Raw genomic sequence first — 20,105 nt, 5'->3', positions numbered from 1 at the left:
CCCACGCATCATCACACACTTTATTTAATTTATCTGATTCAGGAAAAACTACGGTAGTTTTTTCACATCCCACATAATACCCTCTTTTGTGGTACTTGTAGTATCAGAAATATGAAACACCTCCTTCATTGCCTTTAACGTGTGGCCCTAATAAGGAATACGTTTGTTTATTCACCGTCGACACTGGATTCAGTGTCCCTGTCTGTGTCTGTGTCGACCGACTAAAGTAAACGGGCGTTTTAAAACCCCTGACGGTGTTTTTGAGACGTCTGGACCGGTACTAATTGTTTGTCGGCCGTCTCATGTCGTCAACCGACCTTGCAGCGTGTTGACATTATCACGTAATTCCCTAAATAAGCCATCCATTCCGGTGTCGACTCCCTAGATAGTGACATCACCATTACAGGCAATTGCTCCGCCTCCTCACCAACATCGTCCTCATACATGTCGACACACACGTACCGACACACAGCACACACACAGGGAATGCTCTGATAGAGGACAGGACCCACTAGCCCTTTGGAGAGACAGAGGGAGAGTTTACCAGCACACACCAAAAACGCTATAATTATATAGGGACAACCTTATATAAGTGTTTTCCCTTATAGCATCTTTTTTATATATTTCTAACGCCAAATTAGTGCCCCCCCTCTCTGTTTTAACCCTGTTTCTGTAGTGCAGTGCAGGGGAGAGCCTGGGAGCCTTCCCTCCAGCCTTTCTGTGAGGGAAAATGGCGCTGTGTGCTGAGGAGATAGGCCCCGCCCCTTTTTCGGCGGCCTCGTCTCCCGCTCTTAACGGATTCTGGCAGGGGTTAAATATCTCCATATAGCCTCCGGAGGCTATATGTGAGGTATTTTTAGCCAAAATAGGTATTCATTTGCCTCCCAGGGCGCCCCCCTCCCAGCGCCCTGCACCCTCAGTGACTGCCGTGTGAAGTGTGCTGAGAGGAAAATGGCGCACAGCTGCAGTGCTGTGCGCTACCTTTAGAAGACTGAGGAGTCTTCTGCCGCCGATTCTGGACCTCTTCTTACTTCAGCATCTGCAAGGGGGCCGGCGGCAAGGCTCCGGTGACCATCCAGGCTGTACCTGTGATCGTCCCTCTGGAGCTGATGTCCAGTAGCCAAGAAGCCAATCCATCCTGCACGCAGGTGAGTTCACTTCTTCTCCCCTAAGTCCCTCGTTGCAGTGATCCTGTTGCCAGCAGGACTCACTGTAAAATAAAAAACCTAAGCTAAACTTTTCTAAGCAGCTCTTTAGGAGAGCCACCTAGATTGCACCCTTCTCGGCCGGGCACAAAAATCTAACTAGCTTGGAGGAGGGTCATAGGGGGAGGAGCCAGTGCACACCACCTGATCGGAAAGCTTTACTTTTGTGCCCTGTCTCCTGCGGAGCCGCTATTCCCCATGGTCCTTTCAGGAACCCCAGCATCCACTAGGACGATAGAGAAAATTTAGTAAAACTTAATAAGCTAATATCAGAAGTGGAAGAAAAATGAATTATAATATGGCTTTTGCACTAAATTCAGTAAACAATATAAAAAAGTGGAAAGTATATTCCATAAAATCTGGAACATCCTGCTTAAGGATGAGGAACTAAAAAAGGTATTACCAGCTAAGCCTAAATTTATATACAGACATGCCCCTACTCTAACGGATACCTTAGTCTCTAGTGCCCTGCCTATTCATTATGGACAAAGTTGTTCCTGGTGAGCAAAAAGCACCATGGACATTCAGTATCTAGTTACGGATCATATGGCCGGCTGTTTACTACTGAGCCAGGTCACATGGTTTGAATAACTTTATTCATAATGGACATTGCCATTTCCGGAGAACAAACAGCCCCACAGACCCGTGTACAGACACACCTGTTGGGTGTGATGTACTCACGGGAAAGCGACGCAGGAAGGATATCTTACATATATTTCCCAATTTATAATTATACAGTTATTTAACATTGACTAACAGTGATTGGGGAGTAAGCAGCCACCTATACCAGCGTATCCAGGACAGTGCCAGCAATAGCCGAGACACGGGTTCCATCTGCTTTACTGGTATACTTTTGGACTTTATAACAGCTTATTCTGGAATGGAGGCACTCTCTCCATATTTTTATATTCATGTGTGTTGGAAATTAAATGTTTTTATACTGCACCATGAGAGTTCTTTTTGTTTCTGTTGCATATCGAAAGTGGTAAAGAAACAGTGATATGAATACAAAACACTGTTTTTATGTAAGCAAAAGTTAAGCAAATCCTGTTATACCTATTTGCCAAGGTGTCTTCAACAAGGAGGGACTATCTAAAAGATACCTTTACGGGAGTTCTCCCTATTTTCTGCATGTAAGCACAAAAGTGAGCATCCAGGCTTTCACTACCAGACTTGTGTCTAATACGACAGTTCAGCCCCTCTAGCTGCTGACTGTGCTGCACACGGCGGTTTCTCTGGCTATTAGCTGGTGGTCATTATGTGACTCGACCGTGTATTTTACAAAAATCAAATGGTGTTCAGCTCTTTCCCACCATGGCTTGACTGATTCAAGCAGGCAGCAATGTTATTAATGTAAATGAGAAGCTATATTTATTAAAATGGTGTGCCGTCACCAAACTGGGCGGCTATTTTTATGGGACCGAGGACCTGATTCTGAGGAATTAAGCAAAAAACAGCAAGTAACTGTGCATATGTACAACCTTTGTTCCAATGCAAGGGGTGCAAATTAATTTATTCTTTTTGCATGCAGGGTAAATATTGGAGGCTTTTGCATGTAGCACACAAATGCTGGGCAGCTTTATTTTTACACTGCCAGTAACATTTGAGTTTGGACACAACTCTCTTAGGGATCAGTATGATTTGCCGATGGATGGGATGCTGGCAGTTAGAATACCGACAGCGGCATCCCGTCCATCAGAATCCCAACAGCCCCCCAATAAACTCCCTAACTCTCCTCTGCCCCCTACCCTAACCTTCCCTTGAGGGTGCCTAACCCCCCCTCCCCATTTGTGTCTAACCCTAACACCTCCCTTTCTATATGCCTAACCCTCCCTCTCCGGGCCCTGACCCTAACCTTCCTGGCCCTGCAGCCTAACCCTAACCCCCCTTCTTCTGCCTAAACCTAACCTCCCCCCCATGGCAGGACGCCAGCGCGTCCCGCTGTCCGGACGATCGGGATGCCGGCTGTCTGTAATGTGATGCCGGCATCCCGTGCGGCGTCGGTATCTCAACGCCGGCATTGCCTACTTCGGGATCCCGGCGTCTGTTTATTGACCGCCAGGATCCAGTCTGTCGGGAAGCTAACTGCTTCCCCTATCTCAATCTAACTCTCTGCACAGTTTATATCTGCCCCACCTGATGTGCAACATGGTTTTGCTCAGGTGCACAGTTCTTTGCTTTACTTCCACCTAAGAAGAGGCCATGAGTTGTGCAGTAAAAATCAGCTGCAGACGTACAGTAGCAAATACTGCACCAGACAATGGCAGGGCCTGACCGGATCACAGAGACGTCAGATCATGAGTAATATCCATACCAACCTAGAGTTTTGGGGATCTTTGTGCCATTATGTTTGAAAACGGCATGTACAATGCTGCTATTTTATGATACTGACGCACAGTGAAATATGCATCTATAGTACGTGCAGTAAAATGTATACATGAAAATAAGAATTTACTTACCGATAATTCTATTTCTCGTAGTCCGTAGTGGATGCTGGGGACTCCGTCAGGACCATGGGGAATAGCGGCTCCACAGGAGACAGGGCACAAAAGCAAAAGCTTTAGGATCTGGTGGTGTGCACTGGCTCCTCCCCCTATGACCCTCCTCCAAGCCTCAGTTAGGATACTGTGCCCGGACGAGCGTACACAATAAGGAAGGATTTTGAATCCCGGGTAAGACTCATACCAGCCACACCAATCACACTGTACAACCTGTGATCTGAACCCAGTTAACAGCATGATAACAGCAGAGCCTCTGAAAAGATGGCTCACAACAATAATAACCTGATTTTTGTAACAATAACTATGTACAAGTATTGCAGACAATCCGCACTTGGGATGGGCGCCCAGCATCCACTACGGACTACGAGAAATAGAATTATCGGTAAGTAAATTCTTATTTTCTCTGACGTCCTAAGTGGATGCTGGGGACTCCGTCAGGACCATGGGGGTTATACCAAAGCTCCCAAACGGGCGGGAGAGTGCGGATGACTCTGCAGCACCGAATGAGAGAACTCCAGGTCCTCCTCAGCCAGGGTATCAAATTTGTAGAATTTTTCAAACGTGTTTGCCCCTGACCAAGTAGCAGCTCGGCAAAGTTGTAAAGCCGAGACCCCTCGGGCAGCCGCCCAAGATGAGCCCACCTTCCTTGTGGAATGGGCATTTACATATTTTGGCTGTGGCAGGCCTGCCACAGAATGTGCAAGCTGAATTGTACTACACATCCAACTAGCAATCGTCTGCTTAGAAGCAAGAGCACCCAGTTTGTTGGGTGCATACAGTATAACAGCAAGTCAGTTTTCCTGACTCCAGCCGTCCTGGAAACCTATATTTTCAGGGCCCTGACAACATCTAGCCAACTTGGAGTCCTCCAAGTCCCTAGTAGCCGCAGGTACCACAATAAGCTGGTTCAGGTGAAACGCTGACACCACCTTAGGGAGAAACTGGGGACGAGTCCGCAGCTCTGCCCTGTCCGAATGGACAATCAGATATGGGCTTTTGTGAGACAAAGCCGCCAATTCTGACACTCGCCTGGCCGAGGCCAGGGCCAACAGCATGGTCACTTTCCATGTGAGATATTTCAAATCCACAGATTTGAGCGGTTTAAACCAATGTGATTTGAGGAATCCCAGAACTACGTTGAGATCCCACAGTGCCACTGGAGGCACAAAAGGGGGTTGTATATGCAGTACTCCCTTGACAAACTTCTGGACTTCAGGAACTGAAGCCAATTCTTTCTGGAAGAAAATCGACAGGGCCGAAATTTGAACCTTAATGGACCCCAATTTGAGGCCCATAGACACTCCTGTTTGTAGGAAATGCAGGAATCGACCGAGTTGAAATTCCTCCGTGGGGGCCTTCCTGGCCTCACACCATGCAACATATTTTCGCCAAATGCGGTGATAATGTTGTGCGGTCACCTCCTTCCTGGCTCTGACCAGGGTAGGGATGACCTCTTCCGGAATGCCTTTTTCCCTTAGGATCCGGCGTTCAACCGCCATGCCGTCAAACGCAGCCGCGGTAAGTCTTGGAACAGACATGATCCTTGCTGAAGCAAGTCCCTTCTTAGTATCTCTTGAAGTTCCGGGTACCAAGTCCTTCTTGGCCAATCCGGAGCCACGAGTATAGTTCTTACTCCTCTCCGTCTTATAATTCTCAGTACCTTGGGTATGAGAGGCAGAGGAGGGAACACATACACCGACTGGTACACCCACGGTGTTACCAGAGCGTCCCAGCTATTGCCTGAGGGTCTCTTGACCTGGCGCAATACCTGTCCAGTTTTTTGTTCAGACGGGACGCCATCATGTCCACCTTTGGTCTTTCCCAACGGTTCACAATCATGTGGAAGACTTCCAGATGAAGTCCCCACTCTCCCGGGTGGAGGTCGTTCCTGCTGAGGAAGTCTGCTTCCCAGTTGTCCACTCCCGGAATGAACACCGCTGACAGTGTTATCACATGATTTTTCGCCCAGCGAAGAATCCTTGCTGCCATTGCCCTCCTGCTTCTTGTGCCGCCCTGTCTGTTTACGTGGGCGACTGCCGTGATGTTGTCCGACTGGATCAGCACCGGTTGACTTTGAAGCAGAGGTCTTCCTAGGCTCAGAGCATTGTAAATTGCCCTTAGCTCCAGTATATTTATGTGGAGAGAAGTCTCCAGACTTGACCACACTCCTTGGAAATTTCTTCCCTGTGTGACTGCTCCCCAGCCTCTCAGGCTGGCATCCGTGGTCACCAGAACCCAGTCCTGAATGCCGAATGTGCTGCCCTCTAGTAGATGAGCACTCTGCAGCCACCACAGAAGAGACACCCTTGTCCTTGGAGACAGGATTATCCGCTGATGCATCTGAAGATGCGATCCGGACCATTCGTCCAGCAGATCCCACTGAAAAATTCTTGCATGAAATCTGCCGAATGGAATCGCTTCGTAAGAAGCCACCATTTTTCCCAGGACTCTTGTGCATTGATGCACTGACACTTGGCCTGGTTTTAGGAGGTTTCTGACTAGCTCGGATAACTCCCTGGCTTTCTCCTCCGGGAGAAACACCTTTTTCTGGACTGTGTCCAGAATCATCCCTAGGAACAGCAGACGTGTCGTCGGAAATAGCTGCGATTTTGGAATATTTAGAATCCACCCGTGCTGTCGTAGAACTACTTGAGATAGTGCTACTCCGACCTCCAACTGTTCTCTGGACCTTGCCCTTATCAGGAGATCGTCCAAGTAAGGGATAATTAAGACGCCTTTTCTTTGAAGAAGGATCATCATTTCGGCCATTACCTTGGTAAAGACCCGGGGTGCCGTGGACAATCCAAACGGCAGCGTCTGAAACTGATAGTGACAGTTCTGTACCACGAACCTGAGGTACCCTTGGTGAGAAGGGCAAATTGGGACATGGAGGTAAGCATCCTTGATGTCCAGGGACACCATATAGTCCCCTTCTTCCTGGTTCGCTATCACTGCTCTGAGTGACTCCATCTTGATTTGAACCTTTGTATGTAAGTGTTCAAAGATTTCAGATTTAGAATAGGTCTCACCGAGCCGTCTGGCTTCAGTACCACAATATAGTGTGGAATAATACCCCTTTCCTTGTTGTAGGAGGGGTACTTTGATTATCACCTGCTGGGAATACAGCTTGTGAATTGTTTCCAATACTGCCTCCCTGTCGGAGGGAGACGTTGGTAAAGCAGACTTCAGGAACCTGCGAGGGGGAGACGTCTCGAATTTCCAATCTGTACCCCTGGGATACTACTTGTAGGATCCAGGGGTCCACTTGCGAGTGAGCCCACTGCGCGCTGAAACTCTTGAGACGACCCCCCACCGCACCTGAGTCCGCTTGTACGGCCCCAGCGTCATGCTGAGGACTTGGCAGAAGCGGTGGAGGGCTTCTGTTCCTGGGAAGGGGCTGCCTGCTGCAGTCTTCTTCCCTTTCCTCTATCCCTGGGCAGATATGACTGGCCTTTTGCCCGCTTGCCCTTATGGGGACGAAAGGACTGAGGCTGAAAAGACGGTGTCTTTTTCTGCTGAGATGTGACTTGGGGTAAAAAAGGTGGATTTTCCAGCTGTTGCCGTGGCCACCAGGTCCGATGGACCGACCCCAAATAACTCCTCCCCTTTATACGGCAATACTTCCATGTGCCGTTTGGAATCTGCATCACCTGACCACTGTCGTGTCCATAAACATCTTCTGGCAGATATGGACATCGCACTTACTCTTGATGCCAGAGTGCAAATATCCCTCTGTGCATCTCGCATATATAGAAATGCATCCTTTAAATGCTCTATAGTCAATAAAATACTGTCCCTGTCAAGGGTATCAATATTTTCAGTCAGGGAATCCGACCAAGCCACCCCAGCGCTGCACATCCAGGCTGAGGCGATCGCTGGTTGCAGTATAACACCAGTATGTGTGTATATACTTTTTAGGATATTTTCCAGCCTCCTATCAGCTGGCTCCTTGAGGGCGGCCGTATCTGGAGACGGTAACGCCACTTGTTTTGATAAGCGTGTGAGCGCCTTATCCACCCTAAGGGGTGTTTCCCAACGCGCCCTAACTTCTGGCGGGAAAGGGTATAACGCCAATAATTTTCTATCGGGGGAAACCCACGCATCATCACACACTTCATTTAATTTATCTGATTCAGGAAAAACTACAGGTAGTTTTTTCACACCCCACATAATACCCTTTTTTGTGGTACTTGTAGTATCAGAAATATGTAACACCTCCTTCATTGCCCATAACATGTAACGTGTGGCCCTAATGGAAAATACGTTTGTTTCTTCACCGTCGACACTGGAGTCAGTGTCCGTGTCGACCGACTGAGGTAAATGGGCGTTTTAAAGCCCCTGACGGTGTTTGAGACGCCTGGACAGGTACTAATTGGTTTGCCGGCCGTCTCATGTCGTCAACCGACCTTGCAGCGTGTTGACATTATCACGTAATTCCCTAAATAAGCCATCCATTCCGGTGTCGACTCCCTAGAGAGTGACATCACCATTACAGGCAATTGCTCCGCCTCCTCACCAACATCGTCCTCATACATGTCGACACACACGTACCGACACACAGGGAATGCTCTGATAGAGGACAGGACCCCACTAGCCCTTTGGGGAGACAGAGGGAGAGTTTGCCAGCACACACCAAAACGCTATAATTATACAGGGACAACCTTATATAAGTGTTTTCCCTTATAGCATCTTAATATATAATAATATCGCCAAATAAGTGCCCCCCCTCTCGGTTTTAACCCTGTTTCTGTAGTGCAGTGCAGGGGAGAGCCTTCCTAGCAGCGGAGCTGTGTAGGAAAATGGCGCTGTGTGCTGAGGAGAATAGGCCCCGCCCCCTTTTCGGCGGGCTTCTTCTCCCGTTTTTCTGACAACCTGGCAGGGGTTAAATACATCCATATAGCCCCAGAGGCTATATGTGATGTATTTTTAGCCAGCATAGGTACTTTCATTGCTGCCCAGGGCGCCCCCCCCAGCGCCCTGCACCCTCAGTGACCGTTGGTGTGAAGTGTGCTGAGAGCAATGGCGCACAGCTGCAGTGCTGTGCGCTACCTCATGAAGACTGAGAAGTCTTCAGCCGCCGATTTCTGGACCTCTTCTCTCTTCAGCATCTGCAAGGGGGTCGGCGGCGCGGCTCCGGTGACCCATCCAGGCTGTACCTGTGATCGTCCCTCTGGAGCTAGTGTCCAGTAGCCTAAGAAGCCAATCCATCCTGCACGCAGGTGAGTTCACTTCTTCTCCCCTAAGTCCCTCGTTGCAGTGAGCCTGTTGCCAGCAGGACTCACTGAAAATAAAAAACCTAACAAAACTTTTACTCTAAGCAGCTCTTTAGGAGAGCCACCTAGATTGCACCCTTCTCGGCCGGGCACAAAAACCTAACTGAGGCTTGGAGGAGGGTCATAGGGGGAGGAGCCAGTGCACACCACCAGATCCTAAAGCTTTTGCTTTTGTGCCCTGTCTCCTGCGGAGCCGCTATTCCCCATGGTCCTGACGGAGTCCCCAGCATCCACTTAGGACGTCAGAGAAAGTATTTTTGTATTGTTATTAAAATTAGCTTGGTGGATCTAACACCTAAGGTATGAGATCTAAAGCAGGTCACCCCTTTGTCTTAAATGGCCAGACTGACCTGTGAAATAGCTTTATATGTGCAAATCGCTACATTCATAAAAATGTTTTGAAAAAAAGGAATGAATTCATATATGGAAGCTTGCAGCCATTTTCACAAAGATTAGAATCCATCGAGGCACATTAGATTGTCTCATGTTCCTCTTGCAGCAGAGAGAGGTTGGTAATGCTCAGTGTAGCTTTATGTAACATATGGTAATGTATTATAATGACCTGCAAACAACAGCTCAAGAATAAACCCGATTAATGGTCACAAACAATAAAGACATAACTCGTGTGTGTGTTGTGAGTGACAGACTGCACACTGAGAATTTGTGAAATAAATAAACAATAAATTTATTGCCACTTAACAAGTATTAAAAAACAACAACAAAAAAACATACATGAAAAGAGCAAAAACAAACAACCAGTAAAGATCACAATTTCAGGTTACTGCCCAGAACTGATTCCAAGTTAATTCAAATTTGCACCGCAGTGGATGCAAGCATTTCACAATTAAGGCTCTTTATATTTATACATACATTCTGTAGAAGCAGCCAATGATTAGAATATAATAACACTATTTACTTCTGAATATGGTACTACTAGATGGAAACCATTGTGATTGACACAACAAACTATTATGTCAATTGTTTGAACTTTGGAGCTAACGCTATAGAAATTTCAGGACCATCTCATGTCTAGATGTGTGCGGTGAAGAGTTGGGTGCTATGATGTTTATGTCATACCACCATTCCCCCACCTATCTACATATGTGTGACATTGCTTTGAAATGAATGTTAAATGATGCCTCAATGGGATCGGTATGGGATGCCGAATGTCAGTATACAGTCATTGGGATCCTGTGTGCCAGAATGCCAGCAGGGGGTCCAGTGCAACGAAGCCCCTTGCGGGCTCGCTGCGCTCGACACACTGCAGGCTAGGTGACGAGCTTCGCTTGCCACAGGCTCTATTCTCCCTCTATGGGTGTCGTGTACACCCACAGAGGGAGAATCACCTACTTCGCCGGTATTCCAGCGGCGGTATAGTACCCGTCGGGAGCCCAACGTCGGTATTGAGACAACTGGGATCCCGACGGGCGGTATTTTAACCGCATACCGCCTCCAATATATATATATATATATATATATATATATATATATATATCTCTATCTATCTGAGACCTAGAAAAATAAATAAAATGCACATGTCAATAAGTGCTACAGCCCTCTCCAGCTCATAAATCAGATTATTGTCATACATGTTTTACTCCAGAAAACCTGGTATACATTAGTGATATATGCTCATAAAAGTGATGGACTGCTTCAGTTATAAAAGGTTTGAACCTAGATTTGCAAGTTATAAAGGGGATAAATACACTTATATGAATTGCATTATTCAGTGCATTAGGCACAAATAATTAGCAGCAGAATGGTCTACCTAGCTGACACCGATGTCATGAGTTAGACGATCACACAAAGTCATGCCCCAGTGACAATGAGCGTCATGGCTGATCGCATGGATTAATGCAATGCTTCGACACCACTTCAGTTTATGCAAAATGCAGATTTATATAAACAAGGGTTTCCCTAAGTCCTGTGAAAAACTGAACTAATTCTCAGTGCTTGAGTGTAGCACAATTAAAGGGGTACGGTCATTAGGTCGACAGCACTCAGGTCTACAGTCATTAGGCCGATATGGTCAATAGACCGACATGTACTAGGTCGACATTGAAAAAGGTCGACATGAGTTTTTTTTTTTTTACTTTTTCATACTTTACGATCCACGTGGACTACGATTGGGAACGGTAATCTGTGCCGAGTGTAGCGGCAGTGGAGCGAGGCACCTTGCCCGAAGCATGGCGAGCAAAGCGAGCCATGTGAGTGGACACGGTGCACTAACTGGGGTTCCCCGTTACTTTACAAAGAAAACAACACCAAAACCAGTAAAAAAACCTCATGTTGACCCTTTTCCATGTTGACCTATTGACTAACTGCATGTCGACCTAAGTGTGGTCGACCTAATGACCCATGCCCCAATTAAAAACTCTTGATAGAAATAGCTAACTGCACCACCTGACCTGGATGTCATGGAGAACATTACCGTAAAGCCAATGAAACTTCAGTAAAATGACAGTAATTTCACAATAATCTTTAAAGAGAAAATGTATTAGTAACAGAGGTACCTATAACAGATCTATAAGAACCACAATGTTAAAAATAAATGCACAAGCTGGATAAATGTAATCTCAAACCCACATATTTTATTGTAAATAATCAGTTGAGGTTCAGTTACCCCATATATAGGATCAGTTAATTACTTTTTTGTCTTTTTTTTTAAAATAACGTTGACATGGTTTTCTCTGATGTTACTGGTTCACAAAGTTTATTTATTTGTGGGTTTTTGGAGTAAAACACGTGGAGTGCATGCATGGTTCCGGGAGTAAAATGCAAACAGAGTGTTTCCTCTTATCTATAACTCCTCAGGGTATGTGGCCAAGCGATTTAATTGATAGTATCTACTCCTTGGGATGTAGTAAGAGAAGTGTGTAGGCAAGAAACAACAGCTCATGGAGGACTTCAAGCAGGATCTGGATAGCAGCTTTGGGACTCTACTCATCATCTGAAGCCCTCAACGTAAAGTGGAGGTGAGCGTGGACTGGGTTAGAAATCCCACAAGATTTTTGTTTATTTCACTGAAAATTATTTCGGCAGGCATAAATGAATCAACATCATGAATCAAACAAGCCATCTACTTCTGCTCTGCTCGAGTGAATCTGCAATAGCCATAAGATAAACAGTCATATTTAATAGACAGAGTCTATATTATGAAAAAAGAAGCTATATTAACCCCTTCAGTGGTGGGTTTATTAAAAAGTACACATCTCCCATGGTGTGTTTTTAAATTTTGGGAGTGCAGGGGTTAAAGTACAGGGGAGGGAGGAGAGTGCAGAGGGGCGATTGCCCACGGGGAAACACTCGCGGGCATGTCCAGCGTGAGTGCTCATGCAAAAAACAAAACAAAAAAAAAATAAGATTTTACTTACCGATAAATCTATTTCTCGTAGTCCGTAGTGGATGCTGGGGACTCCGTCAGGACCATGGGGATTAGCGGCTCCGCAGGAGACAGGGCACAAAAATAAAGCTTTAGGATCAGGTGGTGTGCACTGGCTCCTCCCCCTATGACCCTCTCCAAGCCTCAGTTAGGATACTGTGCCCGGACGAGCGTACACAATAAGGAAGGATTTTGAATCCCGGGTAAGACTCATACCAGCCACACCAATCACACCGTACAACTTGTGATCTGAACCCAGTTAACAGTATGACAACGTAGGAGCCTCTGAACAGACGGCTCACAACAAGAACAACCCGATTTTTTTTTAACAATAACTATGTACAAGTATTGCAGACAATCCGCACTTGGGATGGGCGCCCAGCATCCACTACGGACTACGAGAAATAGATTTATCGGTAAGTAAAATCTTATTTTCTCTAACGTCCTAGTGGATGCTGGGGACTCCGTCAGGACCATGGGGATTATACCAAAGCTCCCAAACGGGCGGGAGAGTGCGGATGACTCTGCAGCACCGAATGAGAGAACTCCAGGTCCTCTTTAGCCAGGGTATCAAATTTGTAGAATTTTACAAACGTGTTCTCCCCCGACCACGTAGCTGCTCGGCAGAGTTGTAATGCCGAGACCCCTCGGGCAGCCGCCCAGGATGAGCCCACCTTCCTTGTGGAATGGGCCTTGACAGATTTAGGCTGTGGCAGGCCTGCCACAGAATGTGCAAGTTGAATTGTGCTACAAATCCAACGAGCAATCGTCTGCTTAGAAGCAGGAGCACCCAGCTTGTTGGGTGCATACAGTATAAACAGCGAGTCAGATTTTCTGACTCCAGCCGTCCTTGAAATACATATTTTCAATGCCCTGACAACGTCCAGCAACTTGGAATCCTCCAAATCGCTAGTAGCCGCAGGCACCACAATAGGCTGGTTCAGGTGAAACGCTGACACCACCTTAGGCAGAAAATGAGGACGCGTCCGCAGTTCTGCCCTGTCCGAATGGAAAATCAGATATGGGCTTTTATACGATAAAGCCGCCAATTCTGACACTCTCCTGGCTGAAGCCAGGGCCAGTAGCATGGTTACTTTCCATGTAAGATATTTCAAATCCGCCGATTTGAGTGGCTCAAACCAATGGGATTTGAGAAAATCCAAAACTACATTAAGGTCCCACGGAGCCACTGGGGGCACAACCGGGGGCTGTATATGTAGTACTCCTTTTACAAAAGTCTGGACTTCAGGAACTGAAGCCAATTCTTTCTGGAAGAAAATCGACAGGGCCGAAATTTGAACCTTAATGGACCCCAACTTGAGGCCCATAGACAATCCTGTTTGCAGGAAATGTAGGAATCGACCCAATTGAAATTCCTCCGTGGGGGCCTTCCTGGCCTCACACCACGCAACATATTTTCTCCAAATGCGGTGATAATGTTGTGCAGTCACCTCCTTCCTGGTTTTAACAAGTGTAGGAATGACCTCTTCTGGAATGCCTTTTTCCCTTAGAATTCGGCGTTCAACCGCCACGCCGTCAAACGCAGCCGCGGTAAGTCTTGGAATAGACACGGTCCCTGCTGAATCAGGTCCCGTCTTAGAGGTAGAGGCCACGGATTTTCCGTGAGCATCTCCTGAAGTTCCGGGTACCAAGTTCTTCTTGGCCAATCCGGAGCCACGAGTATCGTTCTTACTCCCCTTTGCCGTATAATTCTCAGTACTTTGGGTATGAGAGGCAGAGGAGGAAACACATACACTGACTGGAACACCCACGGTGTTACCAGAGCGTCCACAGCTATTGCCTGAGGGTCTCTTGACCTGGCGCAATACCTGTCCAGTTTTTTGTTGAGGCGAGACGCCATCATATCCACCTTTGGTTTTTCCCAACGGTTCACAATCATGTGGAAGACTTCTGGATGAAGTCCCCACTCTCCCGGGTGTAGATCGTGTCTGCTGAGGAAGTCTGCTTCCCAGTTGTCCACTCCCGGAATGAACACTGCTGACAGTGCTATCACATGCTCTTCCGCCCAGCGAAGAATCCTTGCAGCTTCTGCCATTGCTCTCCTGCTTCTTGTGCCGCCCTGTCCGTTTACGTGGGCGACTGCCGTGATGTTGTCCGACTGGATCAACACCGGCTGACCCTGAAGCAGGGGTTTTGCCAGGCTTAGAGCATTGTAAATCGCTCTTAGCTCCAGTATATTTATGTGAAGAGACATCTCCAGGCTTGACCATACTCCCTGGAAGTTTCTTCCCTGTGTGACCGCTCCCCAGCCTCTCAGACTGGCATCCGTGGTCACCAGGACCCAGTCCTGTATGCCGAATCTGCGGCCTTCTAACAGATGAGCACTCTGCAACCACCACAGAAGAGACACCCTTGTCCGTGGCGATAAGGTTATCCGCTGATGCATCTGCAGATGCGATCCGGACCATTTGTCCAGCAGATCCCACTGAAAAGTTCGTGCGTGGAATCTGCCGAATGGGATTGCTTCGTAAGAAGCCACCATCTTTCCCAGGACTCTTGTGCATTGATGCACAGACACTTTTCCTGGTTTTAGGAGGTTACTGACAAGTTCGGATAACTCCTTGGCTTTCTCCTCCGGAAGAAACACCTTTTTCTGAACCGTGTCCAGAATCATTCCCAGGAACAGCAGACGTGTTGTCGGGGTCAACTGAGATTTTGGAAAATTCAGAATCCACCCGTGTTGTTGCAGCACTACTTGGGTTAGTGCTACTCCGTCCTCCAGCTGTTCTCTGGACCTTGCCCTTATCAGGAGATCGTCCAAGTAAGGGATAATTAATACGCCTCTTCTTCGCAGAAGAATCATCATTTCGGCCATTACCTTGGTAAAGACCCGAGGTGCCGTGGACAATCCAAACGGCAGCGTCTGAAACTGATAATGACAGTTTTGCACCACGAACCTGAGGTACCCTTGATGTGAAGGGCAAATTGGGACATGCAGGTAAGCATCTTTTATGTCCAGGGACACCATAAAGTCCCCTTCTTCCAGATTCGCTATCACTGCTCTGAGTGATTCCATCTTGAACTTGAATTTTTGTATGTACAGGTTCAAAGATTTCAGATTTAGAATAGGTCTTACCGAGCCGTCCGGCTTCGGTACCACAAATAGCGTGGAGTAATACCCCTTTTCCTGTTGTAGGAGGGGTACCTTGACTATCACCTGCTGAGAAAACAGCTTGTGAATGGCTTCCAATACCGTCGCCCTGTCTGAGGGAGACGTTGGCAAAGCAGACTTTAGGAACCGGCGAGGGGGAGACTTCTCGAATTCCAACCTGTAACCCTGAGATACTACCTGCAGGATCCAGGGGTCCACCTGTGAGCAAGCCCACTGCGCGCTGAAATTCTTGAGTCGACCCCCCACCGTTCCTGAGTCCGCTTGTAAAGCCCCAGCGTCATGCTGAGGGCTTTGCAGAACCCGCGGAGGGCTTCTGTTCCTGGGAAGGAGCTGCTTGCTGCCCTCTCTTACCCTTTCCTCTGCCTCGGGGCAGATATGACTGTCCTTTTGCCCGCTTCTTATAGGACCGAAAGGACTGCGGCTGAAAAGACGGTGTCTTTTTCTGTTGGGAGGGGGTCTGAGGTAAAAAGGTGGATTTCCCGGCAGTTGCCGTGGCCACCAAATCCGATAGACCGACGCCAAATAATTCCTCCCCTTTATACGGCAATACTTCCATATGCCGTTTGGAATCCGCATCACCTGACCACTGTCGTGTCCATAAACTTCTTCTGGCAGATATGGACATCGCACTTACTCTCGATGCCAGAGTGCAAATATCCCTCTGAGCATCTCGCATATAAAGAAAAGCATCCTTTAATTGCTCTAAAGTCTGTAAAATACTGTCCCTATCCAGGGTATCAATATTTTCAGTCAGGGAACCCGACCAGACCACCCCAGCACTGCACATCCAGGCTGAGGCGATGGCTGGTCGCAGTATAACACCAGTATGTGTGTATATACTTTTTAGGGTAGTTTCCAGCCTCCTGTCAGCTGGATCCTTGAGGGCGGCCGTATCAGGAGACGGTAACGCCACTTGTTTTGATAAGCGTGTGAGCGCCTTATCCACCTTAGGGGGTGTTTCCCAGCGCGCCCTAACCTCTGGCGGGAAAGGGTATAATGCCAATAACTTTTTTGAAATTAGCACTTTTCTATCTGGGTTAACCCACGCTTCATCACATACATCATTCAATTCCTCTGATTCAGGAAAAACTACAGGTAGTTTTTTCACCCCCCACATAATACCCCTTTTTGTGGTACTTGTAGTATCAGAGATATGCAAAGCCTCCTTCATTGCCGTGATCATATAACGTGTGGCCCTACTGGAAAATACGTTTGTTTCTTCACCGTCGACACTAGATTCAGTGTCCGTGTCTGGGTCTGTGTCGACCGACTGAGGTAAAGGGCGTTTTACAGCCCCTGACGGTGTCTGAGACGCCTGGGCAGGTACTAACTGGTTTTCCGGCCGTCTCATGTCGTCAACTGATTTTTGTAATGTGCTGACATTATCACGTAATTCCATAAACAAAGCCATCCATTCCGGTGTCGACTCCCTGGGGGGTGACATCACCATTACCGGCAATTGCTCTGCCTCCACACCAACATCGTCCTCATACATGTCGACACACACGTACCGACACACAGCAGACACACAGGGAATGCTCTATTGAAGACAGGACCCCACTAGCCCTTTGGGGAGACAGAGGGAGAGTTTGCCAGCACACACCCAAGCGCTATAATATATATGGGAACAACCCTATATAAGTGTTGTATCCTTATAGCAGCTTAAATATAGTAATATCGCCAAAAAAAGTGCCCCCCCTCTCTGTTTTACCCTGTTTCTGTAGTGCAGTGCAGGGGAGAGTCCTGGGAGCCTTCCTCACAGCGGAGCTGAGCAGGAAAATGGCGCTGTGTGCTGAGGAGAATAAGCCCCGCCCCCTATTTCGGCGGGCTCTTCTCCGGAGTTTGTGAGATCTGGCAGGGGTTAAATACATCCATATAGCCTCAAGGGCTATATGTGATGTATTTTTTAGCCATAAAAAGGTATTATACATTGCTGCCCAGGGCGCCCCCCCAGCGCCCTGCACCCTCCGTGACCGCTGTGTGAAGTGTGCTGACAACAATGGTGCACAGCTGCAGTGCTGTGCGCTACCTCAGGAAGACTGAAAAGTCTTCTGCCGCCTGTTCCATCTTCGGCATCTGCAAGGGGGGTCGGCGGCGCGGCTCCAGGACCGGACTCCATGGCTGGGCCTGTGTTCGATCCCTCTGGAGCTAATGGTGTCCAGTAGCCTAAGAAGCCAATCCATCCTGCACGCAGGTGAGTTGACTTCTCTCCCCTAAGTCCCTCGATGCAGTGAGCCTGTTGCCAGCAGGACTCACTGAAAAAAAAAAAACCTAAAAACTTTTTCTAAGCAGCTCTTTAGGAGAGCCACCTAGATTGCACCCTGCTCGGACGGGCACAAAAACCTAACTGAGGCTTGGAGGAGGGTCATAGGGGGAGGAGCCAGTGCACACCACCTGATCCTAAAGCTTTATTTTTGTGCCCTGTCTCCTGCGGAGCCGCTAATCCCCATGGTCCTGACGGAGTCCCCAGCATCCACTAGGACGTTAGAGAAAACTAAAGCATTGGGTTTTAATCTAAAAAAATACAACTCTATCATGGTGTGTTTTTCATTCCCGGGATGCAGGGGTTAAAATGCAAGGGGGGGTGAGCAAGTGGAAGGGGGGATGAGCAGGCGCGGATCGCCTGCGTCAGCGCTGATTCCTGGCCGCATAGCGGCGCCCGGGAATCAGCATAAGCCATTACAGTGTTAAGCACGCCCCCCGGCCAATAGGAGTCCGGGGTGTGGGCTTAAATCCATAATAGTTTATGATGATTCCGGGGCGCCGTCACGCTGCACGGCTGTTCCCGGGGAATCAGTCAGTAGCATGCCCGGAAATCTTCCGGGGCAACCAGCGCTGGCTGTCCCGGAAGATTTCCGGGCATACCACTGAAGAGGTTAAAGGTCAATGCAATTCAATCATGACAAGTGCCAACCAGAGTCCCCAGGACAAAAAAAAGATACTTACAATGGTACCTGGGCTTCAAACCAAATAAAGCGCATTTATTTAATTTCTTATGATAAGCAGGGACTTCGCAGCCTAACCCTGGCATTGTGATTTTTCCTAATAGACGTTCTGGTTTGAAAATTAATGTGCTGTAGAATACCAACATGCTCGCTGGAAGAGTTGATTGTCTCCATTTATTTCTATGGAATACAAGTAGTGTAACGGGAACTGTCACACAGAAACTGACTGTTCCAACAAAATATCTTCCTCCAACACACTGTCCTCTATTTCTGTTTTAATCTGTGCAACACCAAGTCGGTACAGAGTGTCCCTGATGACCACCTCTCCGGGCTGACAGCTCTGGACAATGTCATGAATTTGCCGGTTCACAATCTCCCGGCTGGTGAGAAAATCAATAAGCCTGTTGTACAGGTAATAGTGCGTGGCATTCTCAAAATTGATGGGATGGTGGCGGATATTACTAGTCTTGCTGTCCCCGATAGCTGTGATGATGGCGCTGTATGGCTCCAGCTCACGGCACAGCGAGAGCGAATAGTGGCGAGAGGTCGGGTCAAAGGCTCCATTCTGTTCTGCTATGGCATGGACAATTCTTCTCGAGGCAGATTTGGTAACAGGGTGCTGAATCGAGGGCTCAATGTCCATCATGTCTACGTTGTAATGTCTGTCTAGAAGTTCTGGGCAGGAAACATACTGAGGCACAAAAACAACATAAGATGGACAAGTAAGTTTTGCAAAGATGAATTAATGTAGAATTATTTTCACATATATAACAAAGCAGAGGCTTTAGGTTGCACAATCAACTGTAAGAATAACCCCAGACCACTGGCGTTTCTATAATGGGTGCAGTGTGTGCGGTGCACACAGGCCCCTGAGTAAAATACTTACCCCACCGAAGTCCAGAGCCGGCATCCGCAGCGCCACTAGAACACAGTGAAAATGGCCCAGCGGCCATTTTCATGGCGTTCTGTGCACGCGCAGTAGAGAGATCTCAGGGAAAATGGCCACCGCGCCATTTTCCCGGAGATCTGCGCATGCGCAGTAGAGTCTGAGCCCTCTAGTGCTCAGACTCTACGGCGCTCCGGGCAGAGAGGAGGGGGCCCGACGGAGGAGGCTGAACACGGGCCTCCTCCTCTCTTAAAACGCCCCTGCCCCCGACAAAGGAAATTCCAGCTTTCCACCCACTTCACCAAGTTTCCCAATGTCAGTAATAGTCCACAAATGCTCTCCTTGCTTCCTCTGCTATATTTTTCAAAGCCCCTACTCCATGACATTTCTATTCATGTAAAGGAGGAGGGTCATTGACAAAGACCAATCTCAGCAGGAGGAAGAACTCCTTAGACTGTTGCCTGGACATTCAGAACCTGCCAGGTTGGAAGGGATGCCACCAGATCTTAAGGAGCATACACACGATGCGATATGCACTTAACTTTCCTTACGGTTTTGATTATATAGTCCAAATCGTAAGAAAAGTTAGTGCATATTGCACCGTGTGTACACAGCTTGCAATGCCAATGCGCGGTCCCGTGGGATCGTCATCGCAAGAAAAAATAGACTGTGTAGGCAGCCCAACATTGACTATATCGGCGGGCCAGAGTCGAAAAGTACTTCCTAATCGCTTGGTGACAATTTTGCTTGGTAGTATCCTACCAGTAACCAAAAGTGGTC

General features: G+C 47.8%; 2 long non-coding RNA genes across 3 annotated transcripts in view; both read right to left on the bottom strand.

The window, feature by feature from the left end:
- Nucleotides 1-1,754, bottom strand: part of LOC134933376 (uncharacterized) — a 78,066-nt gene extending 76,312 nt beyond the window's left edge. For both annotated transcript variants that reach the window (XR_010179684.1, XR_010179683.1), the window contains exon 1: nucleotides 1,658-1,754. This is a non-coding gene — a long non-coding RNA (uncharacterized LOC134933376). The remainder of the gene's footprint in view (nucleotides 1-1,657) is intronic.
- Nucleotides 1,755-11,550: 9,796 nt separating this feature from the next.
- LOC134933374 (uncharacterized) lies at nucleotides 11,551-19,249 on the bottom strand. The gene is made up of 2 exons (XR_010179681.1): nucleotides 18,441-19,249; nucleotides 11,551-12,083 (listed from the first exon to the last, which is right to left on the bottom strand). It is a non-coding gene; the product is annotated as an uncharacterized LOC134933374 (long non-coding RNA).
- Nucleotides 19,250-20,105: the final 856 nt, after the last annotated feature.

The sequence above is a fragment of the Pseudophryne corroboree genome, chromosome 6, assembly GCF_028390025.1.
Source record: "Pseudophryne corroboree isolate aPseCor3 chromosome 6, aPseCor3.hap2, whole genome shotgun sequence".
NCBI classification, from domain to species: domain Eukaryota; kingdom Metazoa; phylum Chordata; class Amphibia; order Anura; family Myobatrachidae; genus Pseudophryne; species Pseudophryne corroboree.
The sequence above is the reverse complement of the archived record's forward strand: the minus strand, read 5'-3'. Positions and strand labels throughout refer to the sequence as shown.